The sequence below is a fragment of the Copadichromis virginalis genome, linkage group LG7 (assembly GCF_057382275.1).
Source record: "Copadichromis virginalis isolate Kocher_CV1m ecotype Utaka linkage group LG7, C_Virginalis_male_GT1.1, whole genome shotgun sequence".
NCBI lineage: Eukaryota > Metazoa > Chordata > Actinopteri > Cichliformes > Cichlidae > Copadichromis > Copadichromis virginalis.
The window spans coordinates 61,670,628-61,687,399 of record NC_140624.1 but is presented as its reverse complement, the minus strand read 5'-3'; the positions used below and the strand labels follow the sequence as shown (position 1 = coordinate 61,687,399).

Here is a 16,772-nt window from a genome sequence, read left to right as displayed (position 1 = left end):
ACCCAAGCCCCCGAGGCCCGGCCCGGGCCCCAGCCCAGAGACGGAGCGCCCCCAGAACCTCACGCCCATCCCGGACCCACCCAGGGGCAGCAAAGGCCACTCTTAATACAGACAGAAGTCAGGTAGTCAAAAATCTCTTATTCTGCTTTTTGTATTCTGAACTTCTTGAGTGGACAGCCAACAATCCTACAAATAGACTAGAGGATGTGCCTGAAATGTTTGTTAAAACAAATAACTGGACCTTAGTTGTTAAGCTCAATGTTCTGACTGTCACATGGAGTCTTTCAGGTTGTTTTACGTTTACTATCACAAATGAATGTTTTTTCCCCTAATGAATATACATTTTAGGTCTAAAGTGTCTAAAATCTGCAGTTTTGGAATTTTTCATGTGGATAACAAAATTAAAAAACAAAGAAAAAAAAACACTCCAAAAAAACAAGTGATACATGTGATGAAGGACTGACATAATTTGATTCATAAGACTTTATTTGATATTCACATACTGTAAGCAGAAAACAGCTTTAACAAAGCAAACTTGATGGAAAGGACTAACACCAAGCTTATCCATCGTTAAAACTGAAAAATCAAACCAAAGTAATAAATTACAGATCTCCCTTAAATGTAAAGTGAACTTTCTAATAGGCTCTTCTGGCCTTTGTCTGCAGTCATAAAACATGGCACGCAAGGTACCCACAGCTGTTTTGTCCCCGTACAGTTCTTTAAGTTGAAGAAAGATCTTATCTGGCGTATCCCGCTCCACTTGCTCCAAAATAAGAATTTCACGTTGTGGTTCTCCTAATGCACTCAGCACAAAATCACACTGCTGTTCTATAGACCACTTTTGAGCATGGAGCATTGCACTAATCTGGCTCTCCCGGTCTTCGTAATTCGTGTTAAGCCACAAAATTCTGGTACACAGGGTGCACCAATAAAAAATGGTGACACCATATTAACGGTTTCAGATAGTTCATCAGCCATATTGATCAGTCTAAGGCAGGTGGTTTTGTATGCTGGTCAAAAATCCTGTCGACAAACGTCAAATGTTACGTATGGTTCACAATGACTCCCGTACAAGAACGTAGTAAGGTCTAATATTGACCAGTAAGAAACTACCACACTCACACTGCAATGGGGTCCACAAGATTTAGTTTTCTTCCTCCAAGTCAGACTACAGGCTGAGGACACAACTCCGGCCTGGAATCCAAGGCCCAAAGCCATGAACTTCTTCTTTTTGCATGTTGTTGTAAGTTAAAATCCTAATAAAACATCTAATTATATATTTACCTGCTGACTGCAAAACAGCCACCACACCTCCGGCTGTCACTTCTCCTCCATTAGAAGCTGCAGCAGACGACATCATGCCTGCAGCGCAGGAGCCTGCAGCTATTCCAGCTGAGTTGAAACCTGCAACTCCCAGAAGAGCAGGAGCAGTGACTACAGCACCTACTGCAGGAAGACAAGACATGTATCAGACATGGATTGGGCTTTGATTCAAATTAGCTTACTTGCTCCTGCAGCAGTACACACAGCTGTCACTATAACACAACATAAGAACACACATTAACATCTAACTGGGCCATAGCTCAGCACACAGCTGATCAAGGATTTAGATCAAGTAACTGAGCTACAGAGAAGACGGGGAGGCTCTACGCTACGATGGAGTATTAGAGCCACAAGAAAAAAGTTGTTGATATGGACATTACTGTCCCACAACAAACTGCTATAATTACTGTTTCTGCTACAAAATTCCTTATTTAGATGAGTTAGTGAAACAAATTGATCAGCCATTGTGTGATACAACATTCAACCTCTTTATTACACGAGGATGTAACCATCGATAACCTTGCATCTGTCCATTAGATCGTGGCTCAAGACTTGGCAGTTTGTCTTGTAATTGGAAGGTTGCCGGTTCAAGCCGCGGCTCGGACAGTCTTGGTCGTTGTGTCCTTGGGCAAGACACTTCACCTACCGCCTACTAGTGGAGGCCAGAGGGCCCGATGGCGTGATATGGCAGCCTCGCTTCTGTCGGCCTGCCTCAGGGCAGCTGTGGCTACAACTGTAAAAAAAAGCGCTATATAAATGCAATCCATTATTATTATTACCAGCCCTTTTTTTGGTACAACCTAATACTTATCACCACACTGTGTTTATGAGCTAAAACCAGGGAGTTTTAGCTCATGAGCTAAAACTCCTGGTGAAAAGCATTTTAAAGTTGTGTTCTGGTTATTTTAGCTCATGTTTCCTTCTTGCTAAAACCAATTCTGAAGTACGATTTCACCAACTCAGATGATATACAGTAGCAACCATGGCAGCTTGCCTTGAGACAGCTGTAATCTCCACATTTTGACTTTATTCTCAAAATGATCGATAATACCTTTCTTAACTTTGCCCTAATACTACATCGTATTATCCTCACTGCAGCACAGTTACATGTAATTGTTTCAGGAAGAAACACTTGGTTACTGATCATCAGGATGCTTCACAATGAATACATGTATTGATATGTATTTACCTATGAGTTTTAGAGATAAAATAAAAATACATAAATAAGCAAATAGGTTTGTTAAATGCCCGGCTGTGATGGCTAAGGCTGTCACTGAAACACAAGAAAGAAAACTAAAGATCTCACCACAGCTCAGTCTGGAAATATTAAGACATTTTCTGTAATGCTAGAATCATCAACTCATATAATGTAGAGATGATCTGAAAAAGGCAGCTGTACTCACATAGACCCATTGTTCCACTCAGGATGAGAAACCTAAGATTGGACTGTGTCTTAAACAGAAGTGAGCATCAGCTGTTATTTCCTGGATAATGAAACTGAATGGGCGTCACTGGGTCTGTGAAGTAAATAAACTTCCTTTAGTCGTCATAGAACAAGTGATTGTGAGGCTGGATCTCAGGAGGTTTGACATATTTATTTATTTTATGTTTTTTATTATGTATTTCACACATGTGTTATTTCAAGGATTGTTCTTTCTATTTTAATCCTTATGTTAAATCAACTGCTTAAAATAAACACAAACAAAAAGGAGGTTATGATACGGAGCGTGTTTGAATGTTATTTGGGTCACTGAAAATGTGTCTGCATTATGTGTGCCCTTTCTTTGGGGTGTGGTATGTAACATAAGAAAGACCGCAGGTACCAATTAGTGTAGAATTTCCTCACATACTTGAGTCATACCTTGATTCTGGTTTAATGTTGTTAAGAAAAATAGTGAGAAACAGAAATGGAAATAAAATGGGTGAGTATAAAAGGCTTATCACAGCAGACACAAGAGCAGAAGGTGAGAGGAGTTATAAAAACAACCAACGTCTGAGAAGCCCTGGACAGGAGATCCTATGAAATGGCAGCACTGGAGATCATGACAAGACACACGTTCAGGAAAGTTTATTACACTGCATTTAATCCCAGTCATTTTCAGAGAGAGATTAAAGGTTGAAGACTGATTTATAACAAGTCCCCACACAAACATAGATAAAGCACTAAAAGTGCCTCACTGACGAGCAAGAAGTGCAATAAATAAATGAGAAGTGATACATGCTGTATGGGCGTCGCACATATGACGAGTTAGGAGTGAGAACGTGTTGATCTGCAGGGAAGCAGGAGACTGTTGTTATAGAGTGGATTGAGGATTTTTATTCTTTATTTCTATTTTTCAAGACTTTGTGAATTGTCTTTTTTTAAATAACTTGGCTTACCCTTTTTGGTTTTGTTAATATTGGCAATAGTGTGAAGTACTATTGTTGGGTTCGAATATATTTATTATATAGGTCATCCAGTTAAGGTAAATGTCATGTTTTGAATTGTTAGAATCTGATGAGCATTATTTTATTTTATTTTTTGTTGTTTTGTTTTTCTGTTTTCCCCCTGAGAGATTACCACCTTAACGTGGTCAGGCGGTGTGATGGCTGCAGTTACAGCCACACAGTGGTAATATCAGTGTAGAGGCTTACACACAACACTGCATCCACATTGGTCTTTCTTTAAATATAAGGTTTAATTTACAGGATAATAAATAACTGGTTTTGGTCTCAGTTAGGTTTTTGTGTGCTTTACCCCTTTTTGTGATTTTTGTGGGCTGATCAGCCACTATTTAAGTTTCCCCCGTTGTCTTCTTTAGTGAGGTCAGTTTGTTTGAGGTATCAGTATTGGTTGTTGTTAACTTTGAGTAGAGTTCTGTTATTTTGACCTCTTTTATGGGCACATATGATTTTTTTTGTATAATTTAACCAACTATGTTGTTGGGTTAAATAAATAAAAAAATGGGGGGGGGGGGGGGGGGGGGGCTGTACTGCAGTGGCCCTGAGAGGCCAAACGCAAACCATCAAAAAGGAAAGTTATGAGTTTAATGTTAAAATACGAGAGCGTTTCTCTCGTATCTGTCCTGATACTGCTATTTCATCTGCTATAAACAATAACCATACACTATTATTGCAATCTATACTACAGCTCAAAAGTCTGTAGAGAATTAAAAATGTCTTATTTTCTGACAACAGTAAAAATCGTTTAGAAGTTTTACTAAATTAATCAGAAGCGTAAAGAAATATAAATGATTAATGGTAACATTTATCATAAATCACAAATGAGATTTAGTGGAATATCTACTTAGTGTTGTTGAGACGTCGGTCTCTCCGATTCTTTTTGTCTCAGTAGAGATCACGCAGAGATGTTTCCAAATTTCACACAATCCTTTTATTACCCATTTTCCTTACAGATGCATCTGGAGATCAGCACACTGCATCCTGTGCAGTCCTACTCTAAAGGCTGATCTGAAGAGTTTCACACAACAGCTACAGTTATAGTCTCTGGTCTCCAATTTCTACAGTAAATCCCCCACAATGGAAAAACACTGGTAAAGTGGCCTGGGGTGCTGACACCCTGACCCCCATCTCCTTTTAAGGTAATGTACATTGGCAATTGTCTGCCCCTCACCCTCAGTAAATCTTGCTACTGTCCTGTGTTTGGGGTTAATTGCCCCACTTCCCTGCACCCCAGTTCTTTGTTCCCATCCCAGGACTATTTTCTATTTTCTAATCTTAAATCCTATAAACAACAAAATCATACTACGACACACACTAATAAACTACATTCACTATGACCTCAATACCTATTAGACAGTCCATTATTTCTACAGTGTACTGTTATGAAAACAACAGAATGATGATGAGACACTGTGGTAAAGTCTTACAGGTATATTTGCAGATAGTTATCAATACAGGATAAACACTGTGGGCTCCAGGAGACGGGGCAGAGGTAGGGAAGGTTGTCTGGAGGCACACTCAGACACTGTCACAGAAGGTCATGGAGATCCGTAACACTTAAACGTCTGCACAGAAACAAAGAGTGAGCAACCCATCTTGCCTCAATGATTACCGCCCAGTAGCACTCACCCCCATCATCACTAAGTGCTTAGAGCGACTGGTCCTAGCACACTTCAAATCCTGTCTCCCCCCCACCCTGGACCCCCACCAATTCGCATACCGCCGGAACAGGAGCACAGAGGATGCAGTCTCCATCGCAATGCACTCTGTCCTCTCACACCTGGACAACAACAACACCTACGCCAGAATGCTGTTTATAGACTTCAGTTCAGCATTCAATACAATCCACCCCTCACAACTCATCAGGAAACTGACAGACCTGGGTATCAGTTCCCTCATCTGCAAATGGTTACTGGACTTCCTGACCAACCGCCCCCAACATGTCCGGCTGGATAACCGCTGCTCATCTACCATCACAATGAACACCGGTGTACCACAAGGCTGTGTGATGAGCCCTTTCCTCTACTCCCTCTTCACCCACGACTGCAGACCTGCTGATGGTTCCAACACCATCATTAAGTTTGCAGATGACACCACGGTGATTGGCCTCATCAGTGACAACGATGAGGCCGCCTACAGGGAGGAGGTGGATCGTCTGGCTGAGTGGTGCGACAGAAACAACCTGCTGCTTAACACCGAGAAGACCAAGGAGCTCATCGTGGACTACAGGAGGAATGCTGACCCACATCCACCCATCCACATTAAGGGGACGGCTGTGGAGCGTGTGAGCAGCTTCAAGTTCCTGGGAGTCCACATCTCCGAGGATCTCACCTGGACGACCAACTGCTCCAAGCTGGTCAAGAAGGCTCACCAGCGCCTCTTCTTCTTGAGGACTCTGAGGAAGAACCACCTGTCCTCAGACATCCTGGTGAACTTCTATCGCTGCACCATCGAGAGCATCCTGACCAACTGTATAACAGTCTGGTACGGGAACTGCTCTGCCTCGGACCGGAAGGCGTTGCAGAGGGTCGTGAAAACTGCCCAGCGCATCGCCGGAGCACCACTTCCTGCCATAAAAGACATCTACAGGAAGCGGTGTCTGAAAAGGGCTGGGAAAATCATCAAAGACCCCAGTCACCCATCACATGGACTCTTCACCCTCCTGCCCTCTGGGAGGCGCCACAGGAGCCTCCGGACTAAGACCACCAGGTACCGGAACAGCTTCTTCCCCACAGCTGTCAGACTCCTGAACTCTGCCTCCTGACATCTGACCCACGTTAAACTCATGGACTGAACATACACACACCCACAATGGACAACTGTACCCTCAAACACAATAATAACATGGACTGAACCACCACTCACAACCACTAGCACTTTATACAGCCTCTGTAGAAACTATCTACACCCTCACTTATCTTAACTGCACTACTGTATAGCTCTGTGTAAATAATCATTCTGTACATTCGATAATTTTTAATCCTACAACTGTTTACAACTTGCATAGTTCCCATTTCTGTATAGCTGTATATCCCAGATTCTGTAAAGTTATTTATTTCATATTCTGTATAGTTTTTCATATTTATATCCTGTTCATATCCTGTACATAGCTTGTACTCACTACAGCCTGTACATACTTATAGTTATAGAATATTCACAACCTACTTCATACCGTGTACATTATAACATACCATAATAGACCCATTTCTGTAATATACTCACATATCTATATTATTGCTAATATATATTGTAATATATCTATATCACTAAAGCACTTCTGGATGGATGCAAACTGCATTTCGTTGCCCTGTACCTGTGCATGTGCAATGACAATAAAGTTGAATTCTATTCTATTCTATTCTATTCTATTCAATTCAAAGGCAAGAACTGATGGAAAATGTGACATGACTGTGGCATAATACGTTACCTTGGTACTGCAATGATCTGGTTGTTTAGAAGCCAGCATGAAGACCTCGCGAGGAACAGGCGAGTAATCAGCTGATTGTTCACAAGTGACTGAGGGACGGGAAGATGGAGGAGCATCCCCTAAAAAAGACAAGCACACGGACAACAACACAGGCATACACCGAAAGAGGAGAGAGAAAGAAGCAGGCCAGCAAAAGAGAGCAAGGGAACCATGACATCTACTGAGGCCCATTTTTATTTGGTACATCGTATCACCAGATGTCAGTTTGTGATGTTAGATCCCAACTTGTCAGTGAAGAAATCTTTTTCCAAAGATATCAGCACAAACCAAAATCATTGTGTGGATTAAAAAGAGCAAATTGTTGAAGTTTGTGATGGATCATTCCATTTTCTGTTTGCACTTGTCAGATGTGTTGCAGGTATATAACCATGTGATCAGTCCATACAGCAGTGATCGTTACTACAAATGGGCCCATGTATAAGTGTGTAGATATTTCCTAATACATCATGGGTGATTTAACATAAATGATTCATTAAACACACATCTGTGAAAACATTTCTGATAAATTTCATGTAATATTATGTTAAAGTAAATGTAAATTATTAATTAAAAGACGACTGTTTCAATCTGACCACAAACCTTTGAGCAGTAGTGTCACGCTTATCAGTGGCTCATGGTTGCTTAAGGCCTATGTCTGTACTTGACCACAGAGGCAGAGCATCATTCAACCTGCCAGCTGCCTATCTTGGGAGCTTTTCAAGGATGACAGACTCCACTTTCTCTGCAGCAAGACAGCTCATAACTTTTTTACAGTGTCTCCCTGTCCTCAGACTTCTATATATTCTTCTGTAATACATAACTATACACTATCATTGCAATCCACACTACAGCTCAAACGTTTGAAGTCAATTTTCACCTGGTTTATAACCATGTGATCTGTCCACACAGGAGTGATTGTTTCTAAAATTTGGCGCACGTATAAGTGTGTAGACATTTCCTAATGCATCATGGGTGATTTAACTTCAATGATTAATTAAACAAACATCTGTGAAAACATTTATGATCATTTTCATGTAATATTATGTTAAAAGTAAATGTAAATTATTAATTAAAAGACAACTGTTTGAAACTGACCACAAACTTTTGAGCAGTAGTGTGTGTTGTATGCATGTGTCTGTCTGTATCTGATCAGGATTTTGTCATCAGTTTCAACAAGACGCTCATTTTTTAGCTGTTTCTGTCATCAAAATTGAGTTGGAGTGTTTTAACTCTGATGGCAATCTCTCCCTAACAAGTCCACTTTATTGCGTGCTCATTTTCTCCTATTAGTTGCTCATACGTATATAATTAGGAAACATGCATTAAGTCAGTGGTCCTCAACCTTTTTTGCGCCACGGACCGGTTTATGCCCAACAATATTTTCACGGACCGGCCTTTAAGGTGTCGCGGATAAATACAACAAAATAAAACTAGTACCGGTACCGGAAAAAAAGAAGATTTATTTATGACACACTTGAAAAGACCCAGGGACACCGAGTTAACGATAAAAACGATAACAAAATAACGCTGAAAACCGATAAAAACCCTGAAAACCATACATTTCACACCTGAGCCTCAACTCTCGCGGCCCGGTACCAAACGACTCACGGACCGGCACCTTTCCGAGGCCCGGGGGTTGGGGACCGCTGCATTAAGTGCACTAATTTCTCACACTTATCAGTGGCTCATGGTTGCTTAAGGCCTATGTCTGTACTTGACCACAGAGGCAGAGCATCATTCAACCTGCCAGCTGCCTATCTTGGGAGCTTTTCAAGGATGACAGACTCCACTTTCTCTGCAGCAAGACAGCTCATAACTTTTTTACAGTGTCTCCCTGTCCACAGACTTCTATATATTCTTCTGTAATAGATAACGATACACTATCATTGCAATCTACACTACAGCTCAAACGTTTGAAGTCAATTTTCACCTGGTTTATAACCATGTGATCTGTCCACACAGCAGTGATGGCTACTAAAAATGGGCCCATGTATAAGTGTGTAGACATTTCCTAATGCATCATGGGTGATTTAACATAAATGATTCATTAAACACACATCTGTGAAAACATTTCTGATCATTTTCATGTAATATTATGTTAAAAGTAAATGTAAATTATTAATTAAAAAGACGACAGTTTGAATCTGACCACAAACCTTTGAGCAGTAGTGTGTGTTGTATGCATGTGTCTGTCTGTATCTGATCAGGATTTTGTCATCAGTGTCAACAAAACGCTCATTTTTTTTAGCTGTTCCTATCATCAAAAATTGAGTTGGAGTGTTTTAACTCTGATGGCAATCTCTCCCTAACAAGTCCACTTTATTGCGTGCTCATTTTCTCCTATTAGTAGTTCATAGGAGTCTAACTAATGAACTGTATGCATGTTTCCTAATCTGTCACACTTATCAGTGGCTCATGGTTGCTTAAGGCCTATGTCTGTACTTGATAACAGAGGCAGAGCATCATTCAACCTGCCAGCTGCCTATCTTGGGAGCTTTTCAAGGATGACAGACTCCAATTTCTCTGCAGCAAGACAGCTCATAACTTTTTTACAGTGTCTCCCTGTCCTCATACTTCTATATATTCTTCTGTAATAGATAACTATACACTATCATTGCAATCAAGCTATACTACAGCTCAAAGGTTTGAAGTCAAATTTCACCTGGTTTATAACCATGTGATCTGTCCACACAGCAGTGATTGTTTCTAAAAATGGGCCCATGTATAAGTGTGTAGACATTTCCTAATGCATCATGGGTGATTTAACATAAATGATTCATTAAACACACATCTGTGAAAACATTTCTGATAAACTTTGCCTAATTTTATGTTATAGCAAATATAATTTTAAAATTAAGACAAGAATGTTTGAATCTGACCACAAACTTTTGAGCAGTAGTGTGTGTTGTTTGCATGTGTCTGTCTGTATCTGATCAGGATTTTGTCATCAGTTTCAACAAAACGCTCATTTTTTAGCTGTTTCTGTCATCAAAATTGAGTTGGAGTGTTTTAACTCTGGTGGCAATCTCTCCCTAACAAGTCCACTTTATTGCGTGCTCATTTTCTCCTATTAGTGGCTCATACGTATATAATTAGGAAACATGCATTAAGTCAGTGGTCCTCAACCTTTTTTGCGCCACGGACCGGTTTATGCCCGACAATATTTTCACGGACCGGCCTTTAAGGTGTCGCGGATAAATACAACAAAATAAAACTAGTACCGGTACCGAAAAAAAGAAGATTTATTCATAACACACTTGAAAAGACCCAGGGACACCGAGTTAACGATAAAAACGATAACAAAATAACGCTGAATACCGATAAAAACCCTGAAAACCATACATTTCACAACTGAGCCTCAACTCTCGCGGCCCGGTACCAAACGACTCACGGACCGACACCGGTCCGAGGCCCGGGGGTTGGGGACCGCTGCATTAAGTGCACTAATTTCTCACACTTATCAGTGGCTCATGGTTGCTTAAGGCCTATGTCTGTACTTGACCACAGAGGCAGAGCATCATTCAACCTGCCAGCTGCCTATCTTGGGAGCTTTTCAAGGATGACAGACTCCACTTTCTCTGCAGCAAGACAGCTCATAACTTTTTTACAGTGTCTCCCTGTCCTCAGACTTCTATATATTCTTCTGTAATAGATAACTATACACTATCATTGCAATCTACACTACAGCTCAAAAGTTTGATGTCAATTTTCACCTGTTTATAACCATGTGATCTGTCCACACAGCAGTGATGGTTACTAAAAATGGGCCCATGTATAAGTGTGTAGACATTTCCTAATGCATCATGGGTGATTTAACATAAATGATTCATTAAACACACATCTGTGAAAACATTTCTGATAATTTTCATGTAATATTATGTTAAAAGTAAATGTAAATTATTAATTAAAAAGACGACAGTTTGAATCTGACCACAAACTTTTGAGCAGTAGTGTGTGTTGTATGCATGTGTCTGTCTGTATCTGATCAGGATTTTGTCATCAGTGTCAACAAAACGCTCATTTTTTTTAGCTGTTTCTGTCATCAAAATTGAGTTGGAGTGTTTTAACTCTGATGGCAATCTCTCCCTAACAAGTCCACTTTATTGCGTGCTCATTTTCTCCTATTAGTGGCTCATACGTATATAATTAGGAAACATGCATTAAGTCAGCGGTCCTCAACCTTTTTTGCGCCACGGACCGGTTTATGCCCGACAATATTTTCACAGACCGGCCTTTAAGGTGTCGCGGATAAATACAACAAAATAAAACTAGTACCGGTACCGAAAAAAAGAAGATTTATTCATAACACACTTGAAAAGACCCAGGGACACCGAGTTAACGATAAAAACGATAACAAAATAACGCTGAAAACCGATAAAAACCCTGAAAACCATACATTTCACACCTGAGCCTCATCTCTCGCGGCCCGGTACCAAACGACTCACGGACCGGTATCGGTCCGAGGCCCGGGGGTTGGGGACCGCTGCATTAAGTGCACTAATTTCTCACACTTATCAGTGGCTCATGGTTGCTTAAGGCCTATGTCTGTACTTGACCACAGAGGCAGAGCATCATTCAACCTGCCAGCTGCCTATCTTGGGAGCTTTTCAAGGATGACAGACTCCACTTTCTCTGCAGCAAGACAGCTCATAACTTTTTTACAGTGTCTCCCTGTCCTCAGACTTCTATATATTCTTCTGTAATAGATAACTATACACTATCATTGCAATCTACACTACAGCTCAAAAGTTTGATGTCAATTTTCACCTGTTTATAACCATGTGATCTGTCCACACAGCAGTGATGGTTACTAAAAATGGGCCCATGTATAAGTGTGTAGACATTTCCTAATGCATCATGGGTGATTTAACATAAATGATTCATTAAACAAACATCTGTGAAAACATTTCTGATAATTTTCATGTAATATTATGTTAAAGTAAATGTAAATTATTAATTAAAAGACAACTGTTTGAAACTGACCACAAACTTTTGAGCAGTAGTGTGTGTTGTATGCATGTGTCTGTCTGTATCTGATCAGGATTTTGTCATCAGTGTCAACAAAACGCTCATTTTTTTTAGCTGTTTCTATCATCAAAATTGAGTTGGAGTGTTTTAACTCTGATGGCAATCTCTCCCTAACAAGTCCACTTTATTGCGTGCTCATTTTCTCCTATTAGTGGCTCATACGTATATAATTAGGAAACATGCATTAAGTCAGCGGTCCTCAACCTTTTTTGCGCCACGGACCGGTTTATGCCCGACAATATTTTCACAGACCGGCCTTTAAGGTGTCGCGGATAAATACAACAAAATAAAACTAGTACCGGTACCGAAAAAAAGAAGATTTATTCATAACACACTTGAAAAGACCCAGGGACACCGAGTTAACGATAAAAACGATAACAAAATAACGCTGAATACCGATAAAAACCGTGAAAACCATACATTTCACACCTGAGCCTCAACTCTCGCGGCCCGGTACCAAACGACTCACGGACCGGCACCGGTCCGAGGCCCGGGGGTTGGGGACCGCTGCATTAAGTGCACTAATTTCTCACACTTATCAGTGGCTCATGGTTGCTTAAGGCCTATGTCTGTACTTGACCACAGAGGCAGAGCATCATTCAACCTGCCAGCTGCCTATCTTGGGAGCTTTTCAAGGATGACAGACTCCACTTTCTCTGCAGCAAGACAGCTCATAACTTTTTTACAGTGTCTCCCTGTCCTCAGACTTCTATATATTCTTCTGTAATAGATAACTATACACTATCATTGCAATCTACACTACAGCTCAAAAGTTTGAAGTCAATTTTCACCTGTTTATAACCATGTGATCTGTCCACACAGCAGTGATGGTTACTAAAAATGGGCCCATGTATAAGTGTGTAGACATTTCCTAATGCATCATGGGTGATTTAACATAAATGATTCATTAAACACACATCTGTGAAAACATTTCTGATAAACTTTGCCTAATTTTATGTTATAGCAAATATAATTTTAAAATTAAGACAAGAATGTTTGAATCTGACCACAAACTTTTGAGCAGTAGTGTGTGTTGTATGCATGTGTCTGTCTGTATCTGATCAGGATTTTGTCATCAGTTTCAACAAAACGCTCATTTTTTAGCTGTTTCTGTCATCAAAATTGAGTTGGAGTGTTTTAACTCTGATGGCAATCTCTCCCTAACAAGTCCACTTTATTGCGTGCTCATTTTCTCCTATTAGTGGCTCATACGTATATAATTAGGAAACATGCATTAAGTCAGTGGTCCTCAACCTTTTTTGCGCCACGGACCGGTTTATGCCCGACAATATTTTCACGGACCGGCCTTTAAGGTGTCGCGGATAAATACAACAAAATAAAACTAGTACCGTTACCGAAAAAAAGAAGATTTATTCATAACACACTTGAAAAGACCCAGGGACACCGAGTTAACGATAAAAACGATAACAAAATAACGCTGAAAACCGATAAAAACCCTGAAAACCATACATTTCACACCTGAGCCTCAACTCTCGCGGCCCGGTACCAAACGACTCACGGACCGGTACCGGTCCGAGGCCCGGGGGTTGGGGACCGCTGCATTAAGTGCACTAATTTCTCACACTTATCAGTGGCTCATGGTTGCTTAAGGCCTATGTCTGTACTTGACCACAGAGGCAGAGCATCATTCAACCTGCCAGCTGCCTATCTTGGGAGCTTTTCAAGGATGACAGACTCCACTTTCTCTGCAGCAAGACAGCTCATAACTTTTTTACAGTGTCTCCCTGTCCTCATACTTCTATATGTTCTTCTGTAATAGATAACTATACACTATCATTGCAGTCAATCTACACTACAGCTCAAAAGTTTGAAGTTAATTTTCACCAGTTTATAACCATGTGATCGGTCCACACAGCAGTAATGGTTACTAAAAATGGGCCCATGTATAAGTGTGTAGACATTTCCTAATGCATCATGGGTGATTTAACATAAATGATTCATTAAACACACATCTGTGAAAACATTTCTGATAATTTTCATGTAATATTATGTTAAAAGTAAATGTAAATTATTAATTAAAAGACAACTGTTTGAAACTGACCACAAACTTTTGAGCAGTAGTGTGTGTTGTATGCATGTGTCTGTCTGTATCTGATCAGGATTTTGTCATCAGTGTCAACAAAACGCTCATTTTTTTAGCTGTTTCTGTCATCAAAATTGAGTTGGAGTGTTTTAACTCTGATGGCAATCTCTCCCTAACAAGTCCACTTTATTGCGTGCTCATTTTCTCCTATTAGTGGCTCATACGTACATAATTAGGAAACATGCATTAAGTCAGCGGTCCTCAACCTTTTTTGCGCAACGGACCGGTTTATGCCCGAAAATATTTTCACATACCGCCCTTTAAGGTGTCGCGGATAAATACAACAAAATAAAACTAGTACCGGTACCGAAAAAAAGAAGATTTATTCATAACACACTTGAAAAGACCCAGGGACACCGAGTTAACGATAAAAACGATAACAAAATAACGCTGAAAACCGATAAAAACCCTGAAAACCATACATTTCACACCTGAGCCTCAACTCTCGCGGCCCGGTACCAAACGACTCACGGACCGGTACCGGTCCGAGGCCCGGGGGTTGGGGACCGCTGCATTAAGTGCACTAATTTCTCACACTTATCAGTGGCTCATGGTTGCTTAAGGCCTATGTCTGTACTTGACCACAGAGGCAGAGCATCATTCAACCTGCCAGCTGCCTATCTTGGGAGCTTTTCAAGGATGACAGACTCCACTTTCTCTGCAGCAAGACAGCTCATAACTTTTTTACAGTGTCTCCCTGTCCTCAGACTTCTATATATTCTTCTGTAATAGATAACTATACACTATCATTGCAATCTACACTACAGCTCAAAAGTTTGATGTCAATTTACACCTGTTTATAACCATGTGATCTGTCCACACAGCAGTGATGGTTACTAAAAATGGGCCAATGTATAAGTGTGTTGACATTTCCTAATGCATCATGGTTGATTTAACAGAAATTACACACATCTGTGAAAACATTACTGATAAATATTATGAAAAATTATTTTAAAGTAAATGTAAATTATTAATTAAAAGACGACAGTTTGAATCTGACCACAAACTTTTGAGCAGTAGTGTGTGTTGTTTGCATGTGTCTGTCTGTATCTGACCAGAATTTTGTCATCAGTGTCAACAAAACGCTCATTTTTTAGCTGTTTCTGTCATCAAAATTGAGTTGGAGTGTTTTAACTCTGATGGCAATCTCTCCCTAACAAGTCCACTTTATTGCGTGCTCATTTTCTCCTATTAGTGGCTCATACGTACATAATTAGGAAACATGCATTAAGTCAGCGGTCCTCAACCTTTTTTGCGCCACGGACCGGTTTATGCCCGACAATATTTTCACAGACCGGCCTTTAAGGTGTCGCGGATAAATACAACAAAATAAAACTAGTACCGGTACTGAAAAAAAGAAGATTTATTCATAACACACTTGAAAAGACCCAGGGACACCGAGTTAACGATAAAAACGATAACAAAATAACGCTGAAAACCGATAAAAACCCTGAAAACCATACATTTCACACCTGAGCCTCAACTCTCGCGGCCCGGTACCAAACGACTCACGGACCGGTATCGGTCCGAGGCCCGGTCCGAGGCCCGGGGGTTGGGGACCGCTGCATTAAGTGCACTAATTTCTCACACTTATCAGTTGCTCATGGTTGCTTAAGGCCTATGTCTGTACTTGACCACAGAGGCAAAGCATCATTCAACCTGCCAGCTGCCTATCTTGGGAGCTTTTCAAGGATGACAGACTCCACTTTCTCTGCAGCAAGACAGCTCATAACTTTTTTACAGTGTCTCCCTGTCCACAGACTTCTATATATTCTTCTGTAATAGATAACTATACGCTATCATTGCAATCTACACTACAGCTCAAAAGTTTGAAGTCAATTTTCACCTGTTTATAACCATGTGATCTGTCCACACAGCAGTGATGGTTACTAAAAATGGGCCCATGTATAAGTGTGTAGACATTTCCTAATGCATCATGGGTGATTTAACATAAATGATTCATTAAACACACATCTGTGAAAACATTTCTGATAATTTTCATGTAATATTATGTTAAAAGTAAATGTAAATTATTAATTAAAAGACAACTGTTTGAAACTGACCACAAACTTTTGAGCAGTAGTGTGTGTTGTATGCATGTGTCTGTCTGTATCTGATCAGGATTTTGTCATCAGTGTCAACAAAACGCTCATTTTTTTTAGCTGTTTCTATCATCAAAATTGAGTTGGAGTGTTTTAACTCTGATGGCAATCTCTCCCTAACAAGTCCACTTTATTGCGTGCTCATTTTCTCCTATTAGTGGCTCATACGTATATAATTAGGAAACATGCATTAAGTCAGCGGTCCTCAACCTTTTTTGCGCCACGGACCGGTTTATGCCCGACAATATTTTCACAGACCGGCCTTTAAGGTGTCGCGGATAAATACAACAAAATAAAACTAGTACCG

At 40.4% G+C, this 16,772-nt stretch overlaps 1 long non-coding RNA gene across 2 annotated transcripts; it reads right to left on the bottom strand.

Moving 5' to 3' along the window:
* Nucleotides 1-473: 473 nt before the first annotated feature.
* Nucleotides 474-12,650, bottom strand: LOC146706436 (uncharacterized). Of its 2 annotated transcripts, XR_014921545.1 has the most exons (5): nt 7,193-12,650; nt 2,727-2,840; nt 1,506-2,056; nt 1,123-1,446; nt 474-1,023 (listed from the first exon to the last, which is right to left on the bottom strand). It is a non-coding gene; the product is annotated as an uncharacterized LOC146706436 (long non-coding RNA). The 2 variants fall into 2 exon arrangements; XR_014921544.1 differs by having other exon boundaries at nt 1,123-2,056.
* Nucleotides 12,651-16,772: the final 4,122 nt, after the last annotated feature.